Below are 13,114 nucleotides of genomic sequence, written 5' to 3'. Positions count from 1 at the left end.
CCCATCCAGTTTTAGGGTTCCGTGGTAGAATTTTGGTTTTGTGTATCTGCTTTCCTACATACTTGTTTTTAACTATATTAGGTGTTTTCTTTCTTAATTATCATTTACTTTTTAACCAACATCTCTACCCTCATGTTTACTTCCAAAATCAAAAGATACCCTATTTGTGAGTTGCTCATCGCAACCAAAGGCTCCTTTCTCTACCATTTATTAAGAAAAATAGCAGCACCATTTTGCAGACATGGATCTTTCTTTTAATAAGCTGCTATGTACCATCTAAAAAGCACATCACATTGTGGCATGTGGCTCAGACTCTGGATTCAGAGCTGAGTCCAGATCCCAGCTCCAAGCTCTGATTGTGCCATAGGCAGGCCACAGGACCGCCTGAGCCCAGGGGTCTTCACCTGCAAAATGGGGGTGATACTTCCCACCTTACAAATTTGTCATGGGACTTAAATGAAGTAATGCACCAAAGTGCTTTTAAGTATGTACATACAGGGGTTGGCAAACTGTAGTCATGGGGCAAGCCACCATTTGCCAGTCAAGTTCCGTGGGCACCCAGCCCCACACACACGTTTAGTGTTGTCTGGAGCTACTTCTGCAGTGCAGTAGCGGAGCTGAGCAGTTGCAACAGGGACCAAATATCCCACAAAGCCAAAAAGTATTACTGTCTGGCCCTGTAAGAACATTTACCAACCCCTGTTTTAGAATGTAAAATCATACCAAAATAAGTTGCACGTTGTCAGAAAATTTCCCACCACAGATTACTTCACTTACACTTTGTTTAGTGCTTTACAGTCAGTGTGTTAATATTAAGAACATCATATCTGTTTGTTGCTGTTATTTTTGCTCCAAAATACCCCTTCTCCTCAAATACTTTTTTGGAAACTTATTACGCCAGTACTGAGTGAGTTATTTCAAATGTCTTCCAGCCTTTCAAACTCAGCCCAGTAATGAGAAATTTTCCCCACACAGTGTTTTCTGCCATCAAAAAACAATGATTAACAAATTAAGTGTTCGTTTAAGTTCTGTCTTTACTGCAGCATTGGTGGCCAGGGAAGGAAGGGTAGCCTCCAGATTTGGCGTTGGGAAACTTGCAGCTCTCTTTAAGTGGGTAAAAGGCATCTTGACTTCACGGCTGACGCCCCTACTGCTCTCACATCAGAGAGAACCCAAATACCCTAATCTGGATGCTATAATGTTGCTATTTTCATTCCAGCTAATGAGGTAATGAGGTCCAAGCCTTCAGCTGTTCCAGCATAGATATTTCCCCAGAGGCAAAATAACAAGTTTGCATTGTCTCAGCCAGAGAAAGTGCCCCATTCGGGACTTGGAAGATTCAGTCAGATGCTGAGCAGTCACCGCCACTTCAGTCAGTGCGCACAGACCTCTTGCGGGCCATTACCACGTGGTCTGGGACAGGAGCTGAGCTGACAGCCCTGTCACCTGCGTATCAGCTCCTGATTACCAGCTTTGGCACCTGTTTCTGGCGGGGATGTCAGCGTCTAGCAACAGAGCTGCCGCAGTGTGGGGTGAAGAATGTCAGGGATGCCTTTTTTTAATAGGAAAATAATCATGTCAGATTCAGACAACTTCAGCCATAGCTATGCTTCTCAACATTGAGAAACATCACCAAGAATCAGATGGTGAAATATTATAAATAATCCAGCTGGACAAAAGTTTACAGACATTGAATTTTTATAATCGCTCAATTTCAAATCTGGAAGAGCCCTTACACATTGCCTAGTCCTGCTCCTTTTAATACATAAGAAAACTAAGAAACAGATGTTAGCTGACTTCACTGATCCACAAGAAGCCACAGAACTACTTAGCGGCAAAGCCAGGTCCCCTAATTCAATCCAGTCATCATCTTTCTGCCCCCTCACATTCTGTTTGTGGACTCGAGCTAAGTCTTACAGTCGTGATCAGAACAGCCTTTCACATGAACACAATAATTAGCATGTTAAATTCATTTTCTTTCTTAAAAATATAAGTAAATGTGTTCAATACTTGTTACCTAGCCATATCCTTTTGTTTTTGTATTTCTGGAACATTTATACATAGTATATTTCTGATACACAGGATATTTAGCAGCTTTTATAAATGTTGTACAGAGTTTTACAGCTTATTTCATACCAGAGCATCATCCCAATATTTTAAAAATAAAATCCTACAAGTTAATTTGATGTTTCTTTTCTATTGGCATCAACAGTTTCTTATTAGATTAATTAGAACAAGTCAGAAGGGACCCCTTCAAAAATACTGCTGTAAAATACTAACCCAGAATGTTAACCAGAATTAGTAGAGAAACAAGACTAGAGCTGGATTCTTGCATTGCTGCTTGGAAGAGTGTTAAAGATATACTGACGCGACTAAAATGCATTACTGAAGAAGGAAGGGCAAGTTCTGAGGTTTAATATGATTCATACAACTTGATGCTGAATTTTTTGACTTTTTCCCCCAGGCTTTCAAGTTACTGAAAATCAGCCTTGTTTTCTTCCCAGGTCATGGACTTGAGGCAATCTTGTGCCTTTTATCTTAACATATCAGTCACCCTATTTGAAGTTGCCATCTGAAAAAGTGCTGAAGAAATGACCTTCTCCCTTCTGCCAACTAGTTAGACTATATCTTATTTCCCTACATAAAGTAGGGAAATTAAACATATGTCACTTTACTTCCTTCACTGATTTTAACAGAACAAACCACAGACAAGGCCTTGAAGATGCATCAGTGGGGAGGTTTTGAGTGCGTGTGGTTCTACTCCTGTCACAGTTCTTTTGCTCTCAGCCATCTTTCTGATCATGCTCGTCTCCCGAAAGGCGGCAACAGCGTCCTACAAGCCTCTCTTCTGCTTTCATCAGCTGTCTTGTGGTCATCCTGGAAAGTAATGCAAAACAATGGTGCTGAAACATTATTGTCCTTTGGGGAGTTTTTTTTAAGAGTATAGTTTAATCATAACCATCATTCTTAGTTTAAACTATATTCCTAGTTTCTGTCCTCACAACTCAGAAAAAGAATCTCCCTGTTGTATAAGATTAAAACAGTGTCTGAGGGGCAGTGTGTTTCTCTTTTCAAAAGGACAGGGATTACTTACTCTGGCATCTCTCCTGCCTCTCTGGAGCCTTTGGAGCATGAGTAATTCTAGATATCCAGTTTTGGGGGCAGCTGTAAATGTTAACAAAAATCCTGTCCAACATGACTGTCGTTTCCATCCAGTTTCTTAAAATGTATTGCAATTCTCTGGCATCTTAAAGAGAAGTACTTGAACAGAATTCGAAACTTGTCCTCATCTCCTGAGATGTGTGTGACTTCTGCCTTTCCGTGGAGAAGCCCTACAGCCTGCTTTGCGCTGTTTCATGGTCTCACTTAAATTTTTTGTTTATTGTCTCTTGCGTTTGTTAGAACATTTCACAGCCTGTATTTCTCGTTTTAATGTTTACTTCTATTGCACTGTGGTATAGAAACTCATAACCGAGTTGGATAGAATTTTGATGAGTTAGGAGTATGCTGATTAAGATCCTCAAAGGTTTACTATAAGCCCTAACATTGACAGCTGCTGCGAGGCCTTTCAACACACTGCCTTGTTCTTGGCCATACACCCACATACCACTTCACAACAGGGATACACATATCATTCTGAGAAACGCATCATTAGGTGCTTTGTCATCGCGTGAGCATCATCTAGTGCACCACACGAAGCTGGACGGTGTTGCCTACTCCACGCCTGGGCTGTGTGGCGTAGTTTGGTGACCCAAGGCTGCGAGTCTCTACCGCATGTCACTGTACAAAACAACACAAGGTGAAATTAAGCACAAGAGAAAATGATGCATTCAAGAGGGGTCATAAATGACAAAAAAACTGTAGTACAGTAAATATATTTTTAAATGAGAAAACTATAGTATAGGAAAAACTAGTAACGTAGTCTTTTATTATCATTATCAAGCCTCTAATTGCATGTGCTGTACTTCTATACGGCTGGCAGCATGGTAGATTTATTACACCAGCATCACCAAAACCACGTGAGTAATGTGTTATACTAAGAAATTACAACAGTGATGATGTCACTAGGTGACAGGAATTTTCTAGCTCCATTATAATCTTATGGGCCACTGTCATACATGTGGCCCATTGTGGACTGAAACCTTATGTGGTGCCTGACTGTGTTCTTGCAGAGAGATCAGGAAATATTGATTACTATGCAACTTGAATTTTACTGTATAAGAATGAATTTTAAAAATGAAAAGTGAATGACTTTAGGTATTCATTTTTTATTCTCAGTTTTTATTCTTGTTTTTATTTTTATTCGCAGCCTTTAAAAATTGCATGTTTTTCTTACAGTGAGTCAGTTGTCATTATTTTTAAGATTTATTCAGAATGATTAATTGGATGCAGTTGTGAGGTTAATTCTTTCAGTGTTTGAAGACAGTCTGGTGCTTTTTATGTCATCTGAAGTTTAAAGACCTCCTCTGAAGAACTACCAATCGGCAAGTCCTCGGGCATCACAGATCAAATCATTCCCATTGTACACGTCATCCTTGCCCTGGTTCCTGCTTAAAGAAAAAGGCACTGAGGATTGGCATTTACTGAACTCTTCATGCCTTTTCTCATTTTCTAAAGTTTGGGGAGAAATGTGTGAATATTAATCAAATACTATCTGTTTAATTATAAATCAGACCAATCCTGATTTCTTTCCAAGAGTTGAAATTTTAACCTCTGTGATATGTTTGATCTTTAGAACAATTATTCTTAGAGAAGAGATTGCCTATTACCAGTGCCATTGGAGTGTGTGTGTGTGTGTGTGTGTGTGTGTGTGTGTAAAATTTTACATCAGTGTTTCCAAACGTTGCTTGACCATGGGGTATTAACTCTGAATGGCATTATGAATAGTAAAACCCTGATAGTTTCCTGGATTAGACATATTAGAGTTGTTTAGATAACACACTTTGAATTACTTCCTCTCAGGAAACATTGAAACTGGAAATGTTAACCAGGCACGCATACCAGAGCACTTAGACAGAGCACATTGTTTCTTTCGTTATTAAAAAAGTAAAAAAAGGAAAGAAATTATGTGAATAAATCACATCTGTAGAAGCCAGAAGAGACTATTTGGCTCAACTGCCAAAGGAAGAACATTTATTCATGAGATTCTTCATCTGTCATTGACAGTGACCACAAGATTGGTCAGTACATTGGTCTCATAATTTTGGCAGAGCTAATTGTTAGCATTAATGGTGACATCAGAATTGGGAGCATGGAATTACAGATTGTACTCACATATGTTATGCATGTTAATGTATAGGGATAGGAATAACTTCCATTAGAAGTACACACATACACGAAAAAGTTAACAAAACTGTTGGATGTGCCCAGAGAGTGACATTTAGAAAAGATCATTTTCATCTGTTTTGTCTGTGCACGGTACTGTCTGATTTATATACCAAAAGCTACGTAGACATTCTCTTTCAGTTTGTGTGGTGTGAGGTACTTACTAGACCTCTAATTTATTTATTCGGGAAAGAGTATGTTTATAAACATAAATTAAGAAAATTATAGCATCAATTAAAGAGCTGAAAAGCAGACAATTAGTTACTGCTTCATATTTGAGAAATGCTGTTGGCTCCCTGTATGTTAACTGGAAATAGTTTGATGTTTGAGCATGAACGTGTGTGTTTCTCAAACCTCATGAGAGCCCCGTCTCTCAACATCCCTGTCTCCTTCCTGATCCAAACGGAGGAACTGCCAAGTTTTTTACAAAGTTCCAATAAAAAGGAAGTGCGGCAATGCAGCTGAGCATTTTGGAAGCTAGTACACTCACTTCCTTTGAGATATAACGGTAATGATATTTTAGGCCCTATTCTGACATTAAGTTTTATTCTGAGATAACACATTCAATGAAAATTTGAACAATTCGGGACTTCCGCCAAGATGGAGGCGTAGGTGGAAACACTTTGTGTCCTTGCACGATCAAACCTAAAAACAACAAAGTTTTAACAACACTAAACACAACCAAACCACACAGAAAATCAACAATACGGAGTCCAAAAACAATGAACCACTCAGCTAAACCGGTGAGAGGGGCGAAGCCAGCAGCGGAGCAGGTCAGGCAGGGAAGATCCCCCGACCAGGGTGGTACACAGGCGGCCGAGGGTGCAGATCCCAGGTGCGGGCTAGCTACAGGCGGACACAGGGAAGAGGCACAGCTGGCTGTCTGCGGTCAGTCGAGCATTTGCGTGCAGATAAACCAGTGAAGAGGCAAGCATTGAGACCCTGTGGGGCAGGGTGGTGGGCTCGCACATTTGCACTCGGATAAGCAGGTGGGGGCAAATGGTGAGGTGGACTGGGCGAACGGAGAGGACAGCCAATGCTCCCTTTCTGACCCCGCCCCCACATACAGCATCACAAACCAGCAACCTGAGTGGCCCTGCCCTGGTAAATGCCTAAAGCACCTCTCCTCATATGTAACAGGCACAAACAGATCAAAACATGGCTCAAGAACAACTCAGAGCCCCAGAGCCCATAAATCTAAGTGATGAAGAAATAGCCAAACTATCAGATGCACAGTTCAAAACACTGGTGATCAGGATGCTCACAGAACTGGTTGATTTTAGTCACAAATTAGAGGAACATATGAAGGCTCAACTAATTGAAATGAATGGTAATGCACAGGAAACCAATAGTAATAGAAAGGAAACTGGGACTCAAATCAAGGGAGTAGACCAGAAGGAAGGAAAAAATGACCAAACAGAAAAATATGAAGAAACAAGAATTCAAAAAAAATGAGGAGAGGCTCAGGAACCTCCAGGACATCTTTAAATGCTCCAACATCCGAATTATAGGGGTACCAGAAGGGGAAGAGGAACAGTCACAAGTGGAAACCTTATTTGAACAAATAATAAAAGAGAATTTCCCCATTCTGGCAAAGGAAATAGACTTCTGGGAAATCCAGGAAGCTCAGAGAGTCCTAAAGAAGTTGGACCCAAGAAGGAACACACCAAGGCACATCATCATTACATTAGCCAAGATTCAAATGAAGGAGGGAATCCTGGAAGCAGCAAGAGAGAAGGGGACAGTCACCTACAAAGGAGTTTCCATCAGACTGTCAGCTGATTTCTCAAAAGAGACCTTACAGGCAAGAAGGGGCTGGAAAGAAGTATTCCAAGTCATGAAAACCAAAGACCTACAATCAAGATTGCTCTATCCAGCAAAGCTTTCATTTAGAATGGAAGGACAGATAAAGTGCTTCTCAGATAAGATCAAATTCAAGTTCATCATCACCAAGCCCTTATTATATGAAATGTTCAAGGGACTTACCTAAGAAAAAGAAGATAAAAAAGATGAATAGTGAAAGGACAGCAAACTCACAGTTATCAACAACCACACCTAAAACAAAAGCAAATTAAGAGGACAGCTAGATCAGGAGTGAACCATAGAAATGAAGATCATGCGGAGGGTTAGCAACAGGGGAGTGGGAGATGGAGAAGGGGGGAGAAGGTGCAGAGAATAAGTAGCATAGACAGTGGATAGAAAATAGATGGGGGGAGGGTAAGAATAGTAGGGGAAATACAGAATCTAAAGAACTTGAGACACGTGTTCATGAACTAAAGGGGGGGAATGGTGAGGGAGGGGTGTGCAGGGTGGAGGGGAACAGAGGGGGGAATAGAACAATGTAATGGCATAATCAATAAAATAGAAAATATATATTAGAAAAATTTTTTTTAAACTCGAACAATTCACAGTGTAGGAGAAAAGATCGTGCTTAGAGGTAGTGGTTTGAGCTTGAAAACAGTAATGGATGGACCAGAAACCGACATGAAAATTACAGAGATGTGGAAGGTAGTGTGAAAAAATTGTAAGAATTAAAATGGTTTATTATTAGTGAAAGTAATAATAATGGTCACTATTTCTTGAGAGCCTACCATATGCCAAGCCCTGTGGGAAGATCTTTATGTACATTGATTTAGCCTGCAGAGTAGATGGTGATATTCCCTTTTTATAGAGGAGGGAACGGATTCAGAGAAGTAAAACACTTCATGTGAGGTCACTTCACAATAGAGACAGGATTCAAACTCAGGCTGTGCTTTAGTTCATAGTATCGTATCATTCATAGTATGGTACCAATTAATTTCCAAAGGCCATAGTTACTTTCATTTATCTATACTAGAAGCCAACAAATTTTTTTCTGTAAAGGGGCAAAGAGTAAACATTTTAGAGTTTGTGGGCTGTACGGTCCCTGTTGGAGCTTCCTGATACTGTCAAACAGTGCAAGCAGCCACGGACTCTATGTAAATGAATGGCCATGGCTGAGTCCTAATAAAACTGTACTCACAAAGCGAGATGGGAGACCGAATTGAAACCTGGGCAAGTCGCTAGCTGATCTCTGATCTATATTGTTGGAATCTCAACTAGATGCTGGCTGAAAGTAAAAGCCCTCAGGATAACTCAAAAGTTAGAATTAATAGCAAACAAATCTTTATAAGGACTCTTGGTGACCAAAGTGAAGAGAATAAAATAATTAAAACCTTGAAGCTCCAGGTCCTGTAGGAAAAGAAAGTCAACTATCATTTATAAATTATTCATTAGCTTAAAAAAAAAACCCTAATCTGTATTCTTTAAAACTGTCAAGGTCGTAAAAAGCAAGGAAAGACCAAGAAACTCACAGATCAAACACTAGATACAATGTGGTATCCTGGTTGGGTCCTGGAATAGCAAAAAGGACATGAGAGGAGAAACTATCAGTAAAATTCAAACAAAGCTAGCTTATCACTGAGTTAAAATACCGTATCAGTCTTAATTTCTCAGTTTTGATAATATACCATGGTTATATAACATGTTAACAGAAGAACCTGCATGAAAAGTATACAGGAACTCTCTGTATATCCTTTGAAACTTCTTTGCAAACCTGCAATTATTTCAAGTAAAACGTTAAAATTTATTTATTTACTTATGTAAATATGTAAGTAAATAAATAAATTTTATTTATTACAAAAATACTTATTTATTTAGGAATTTATTTATTCCTAAACTTACTCCAGTAAGTAGAAGCCCAGAATCCATGGGAAGGCCCAGAGTCCATGGGAGGGCAAGGTGAATACTAATTCTGAAAGTAAGCACAGTTCAGTTGAGGTCTTGTTTAAAAAAAAAAGCCTTTAAGTCCACTGAGTCACCTAAAATGGACTTTAAACCTTAGGAGCGTGACTCGCCATTAAAACGGTATTGTGCTGCTATTTGGGTACTGACAGTGCCTCCTACAGAGAAATCCACTTCTCTATAGCAGTGCTCTCCCGCCTTTTTCATCCCCTGGCACACATGAACTAATTACTAAGATTCCGAGGCACACCAAAAATATGTCCGCCAATCTGGCAAAAAAATATGGGTAAGAAGCTGTTTATAAACATTGTTACTACCTAGTTAAACACATACTGATGAATACTACTTAGTAAGCAATATGAACATTATCAGTCAATGCACTCAGATGTGTTTTTATTAACATAAAAGGAAAAAGTCAATCTTAGGTGTTTTTTTCTCTTCAGACTTTTTAAATTATTTTATTGTTGTTCAATAACAGTTGTCTGCAACTACCCACCACCACCACTCCCTTCACCCCAGCCATCCCCACCTTCCTCCTTTGCTTCCACCCTCCCCCTTGGTTTTGATCTTGCATCTTGTATAGTACTTCCTGATGACTAACCTGATAAAGATAATATAATAGGACTGTAGACTAATCTCACCTGTAAAATACATGAATCACAGATCAAATATTATCTAAGAGAATTGTGCAAAATAGTTTTAAGTACACCAGGATAATACAGGTTATTTCAGGAATGTAGGGTTATTTTAATGTTTGGGAATCTACTATTATAATATGCAATTGGTGCATTAAAATTAAAAGTAAACATATAACCATTTTACTGAATACAAAAATAGAATTTGATTTAAAAAATTTTAAATCAAATTTCTCATTGTTTATATTAAAACTGGTAATAATCATTAAAATCTGAAACAGCACTCTTATGGAAAAGAAGGAATAAGAACTGAAAATGTGAAGATAAATTTTTCATTGATTGAATAAAATATAATTACCTAAAAACCCCAAGAGAACCAACTGGAAAAAACTGGACATACAAAAAGCAACGAACCATATTTAACAACTGTGAATGAACAGTGATGTTCAGATACTGATGATGAAGGCCACTTACTAATAAGGGAAATAAAAGATCTGAACACTGATGAAGGTTATCAGGTGCCTCTTTGGAAACACTATTATAATGATCCCACTTCTTGCCACAACACTGTGCAGATGCACTTTCAATAAAGTTAATAAAATTACCAATGCATTCCGTGGGCAAAATGAGTCTAATGTCCCTCTGGAATATTGGATAGGCAAAAACATCTAAAATTTTCTTAGTATGTTTTTTTAACTTTTTATTTTGAAGTAATTTGAATCTTAAAGAATTTTTGCTAGAAAAATATAAGACCTCACTAAACACTTTAGCCAGATTCACCAACATTTAACATTTTGCCAAATTTTTTATCCTCCCCCAAATAAAGATATACTTACTTCTGTAAGTTAAGTAACTTATTCATATTTTTCTGAATCATTTAAGAGTGAGTTGCATACATTAAGCCCTTTTTTCCTTTATACATCATCACCTGTTTCCTAAGAATAAGATATCTTCTCATGTAAACACAGTACATTCAGGAAAGCTAACAGTGATACAACACTTTCAGTTACAATCTATGTTTCAGACGTGCCAGTTGTACCAGAAGCTTACTTTATAGCATTTTTTCTTCCATTACAGAATCCATTCCAGGATAATGTACTATATTTACCTTTAATTTATTTCACTTTAAACTTCTAAACGGTTCTTCAGCCTTTCTTTTCAAGAATACACACCAGATATTTTGTAGAATATTTCTCAATTTGGTTTGGTCTGCTATTTCCTCATTAGATTCCAGTAATGCACTTTTCAGTGGAATGTTACCAAAGTGAGGTTCTGAATATCTCAGGAATCTCATCCAGAGGCCATGACATGGGTATTCCTCTCTTTAGCGATGTTAAGCTTCTTCACTTGGTCAAGTTGCTGTCCAGTTCCTCCACTCTATAACTACTTTTACTCTCCTTGAAATTAACAAGCACTCTGGGGGAAGATGCTTTAAACCATGAGCATAACCTACTCCTTAATCAAACTTCTATAAATTCATTAATGATTCTAGAATCGTATATCATAGTTGCAAAATTATGATTTTTCCAGTCCCACCACTTTTCTACATTAGTCAGCTTTTCCTTTATTTATTTTTTAATTTATTCATTTATCTTTTGGTTAATAATATAGGTGTAGACATTCTTATTTTACTCAATAGATTATAATTTATGATGGTCTTTATTGCAATGTTCAAATTATCCATGATTTAGCCAGTGGAGTCTGATTCAGGTTGGTTCCCCTGTCCCTTTGACATGTTCCCATCATCTTACAAGCACTTCTTTCTTTACTTTCTGGCACAAGAAAATGTCCCAAACTTGTTCTGTACCATTCTTGCCCTGACCCTGAAATCACTCATTTCTCCAAACAGCCCTAGTTCCTTTTACTGGGGAATGGTTTAGGCACTAGGTATATTTAATGCTAACAAGAGTCTTTGCTTCTAGTTCCTTGAAAAGAAGAAAACTAAGAAATGTGTGAATGTTTACATTTCTTTTTTCCTTTTTTATTGAATTTATTCGGGTGACATTGGTTAATACAATTATATAGGTTTCAGTTTTGCATAATTCTCTAATATATCATGTGTATATTGTGTTGTAAGTTCACCAGCCCAGGGCAAGTCTCCTTCCATCACCATTTATCCGTCCTTTACCCTCTTCTACCTCCCCCACACCCTCTGTGTTGTTTCTTAAATTTCTGAGTTAATGCTGATAACTAATTCTAATCCAGGCCCATGGAGTTCTTTCTAGCCTTCCCCAATGGCATAGATCTATCTCCCATTCCACAGTGAAAGCTCTGGCTCCCAAAATATCAATTCATTCACTTATTTGTTCATTCCCACAGTACACATAAAGTTATTTCAGAATCACTGCACCCATACCCCTATGCAGAGCAGATCTAAAAAGAGCACAGTATTTGTTGGAGGGGGCAGGTTTTCCCTTCTGGTAACGTGTAGTCAGAGGCAGTGTTCCCAAGTTACATGGATTATTTCTGTGTCTCCAGTATGGTTAGTGTATTCATTTGAAATATGGTTGGATGCATCTGTTTCCATTTGGATTCAGCTCCCAGGTGGTTTTTAAAATTCTGTTCACTTAATTTACTTTTGAATAGGTAGAACATTAGCATGCTTCCCAAAAGTCAGAACTCTGTGGCCAGCTGTACTCACAGAGGTATCCCTTCCTCCCATGTCCCTCCACCAGGTTCTTCCCTCCCCATCCCGCTTAAGCAACCAACTTCATTGTTTTCTTGAATATTTTCTTATGTTTCTTTTTAAATAAAAATTAGCAGAAATAAATACCAATTTCTTCCCTTCCTATACAGAAAGGTAGTATACTGTATAAACTGTTATGCACTTTTTTTTTACTTACCAATATATCCTGGAAGTCATTTCATATAGATTTATTGAACTCATCATTCTCATTCTCTTTTTGCATAGTACTGTTTCCATACCATACCATAGTTTATTCCAACTGTATACCATAGTTTATTCAATCAGTCTTGCATGTTTGGGCATTTAGATCAGTTCCAATATCGCAAATACAAACCATGCTACAATAAATAACCTTGTCCATGTGTATTTTCACATCAGTGAAAGAATGTCTTCAGGGTAAATTCCTAGAAGTAGGATTGCTGGGTGGAGAGATAAATGCATGCTTAGTTTGATTAAATATTGCCAAATTCCCTGCCACAGGGCTTGCGCCATTTTGTATTTCCTCCAACTATGAACAAGAGTGCTTGTTTTCCCACAGCCTTACCAACTAACTGAGTGCAATGTCAAGCTTTTGGATGTCTATGAATATTCCATTGAGAAATGGTACTTCAGTGTAATTTTAACTTACATGTCTCTTATTATAAATGTTGAACATCTTTTCATAGATTTGAAGTCTATTGGACATCTTGTAGTGAATTGGTTTTTC

The 13,114-nt window shown here is 38.2% G+C and overlaps 1 protein-coding gene across 2 annotated transcripts in view; it reads left to right on the top strand.

Annotated features, from left to right (window-relative positions):
- The window catches only part of GAREM1 (GRB2 associated regulator of MAPK1 subtype 1), a 178,549-nt gene that overhangs the window by 141,486 nt on the left and 23,949 nt on the right, over positions 1-13,114 (top strand). The gene's annotated exons all lie outside the window — the stretch shown is intronic.

The sequence above is a fragment of the Artibeus jamaicensis genome, unplaced genomic scaffold, assembly GCF_021234435.1.
Source record: "Artibeus jamaicensis isolate MK-2021 breed Jamaican fruit bat unplaced genomic scaffold, CSHL_Jam_final contig_354, whole genome shotgun sequence".
Lineage (NCBI taxonomy): Eukaryota > Metazoa > Chordata > Mammalia > Chiroptera > Phyllostomidae > Artibeus > Artibeus jamaicensis.
This window is presented reverse-complemented; position numbering and strand designations above follow the sequence as displayed.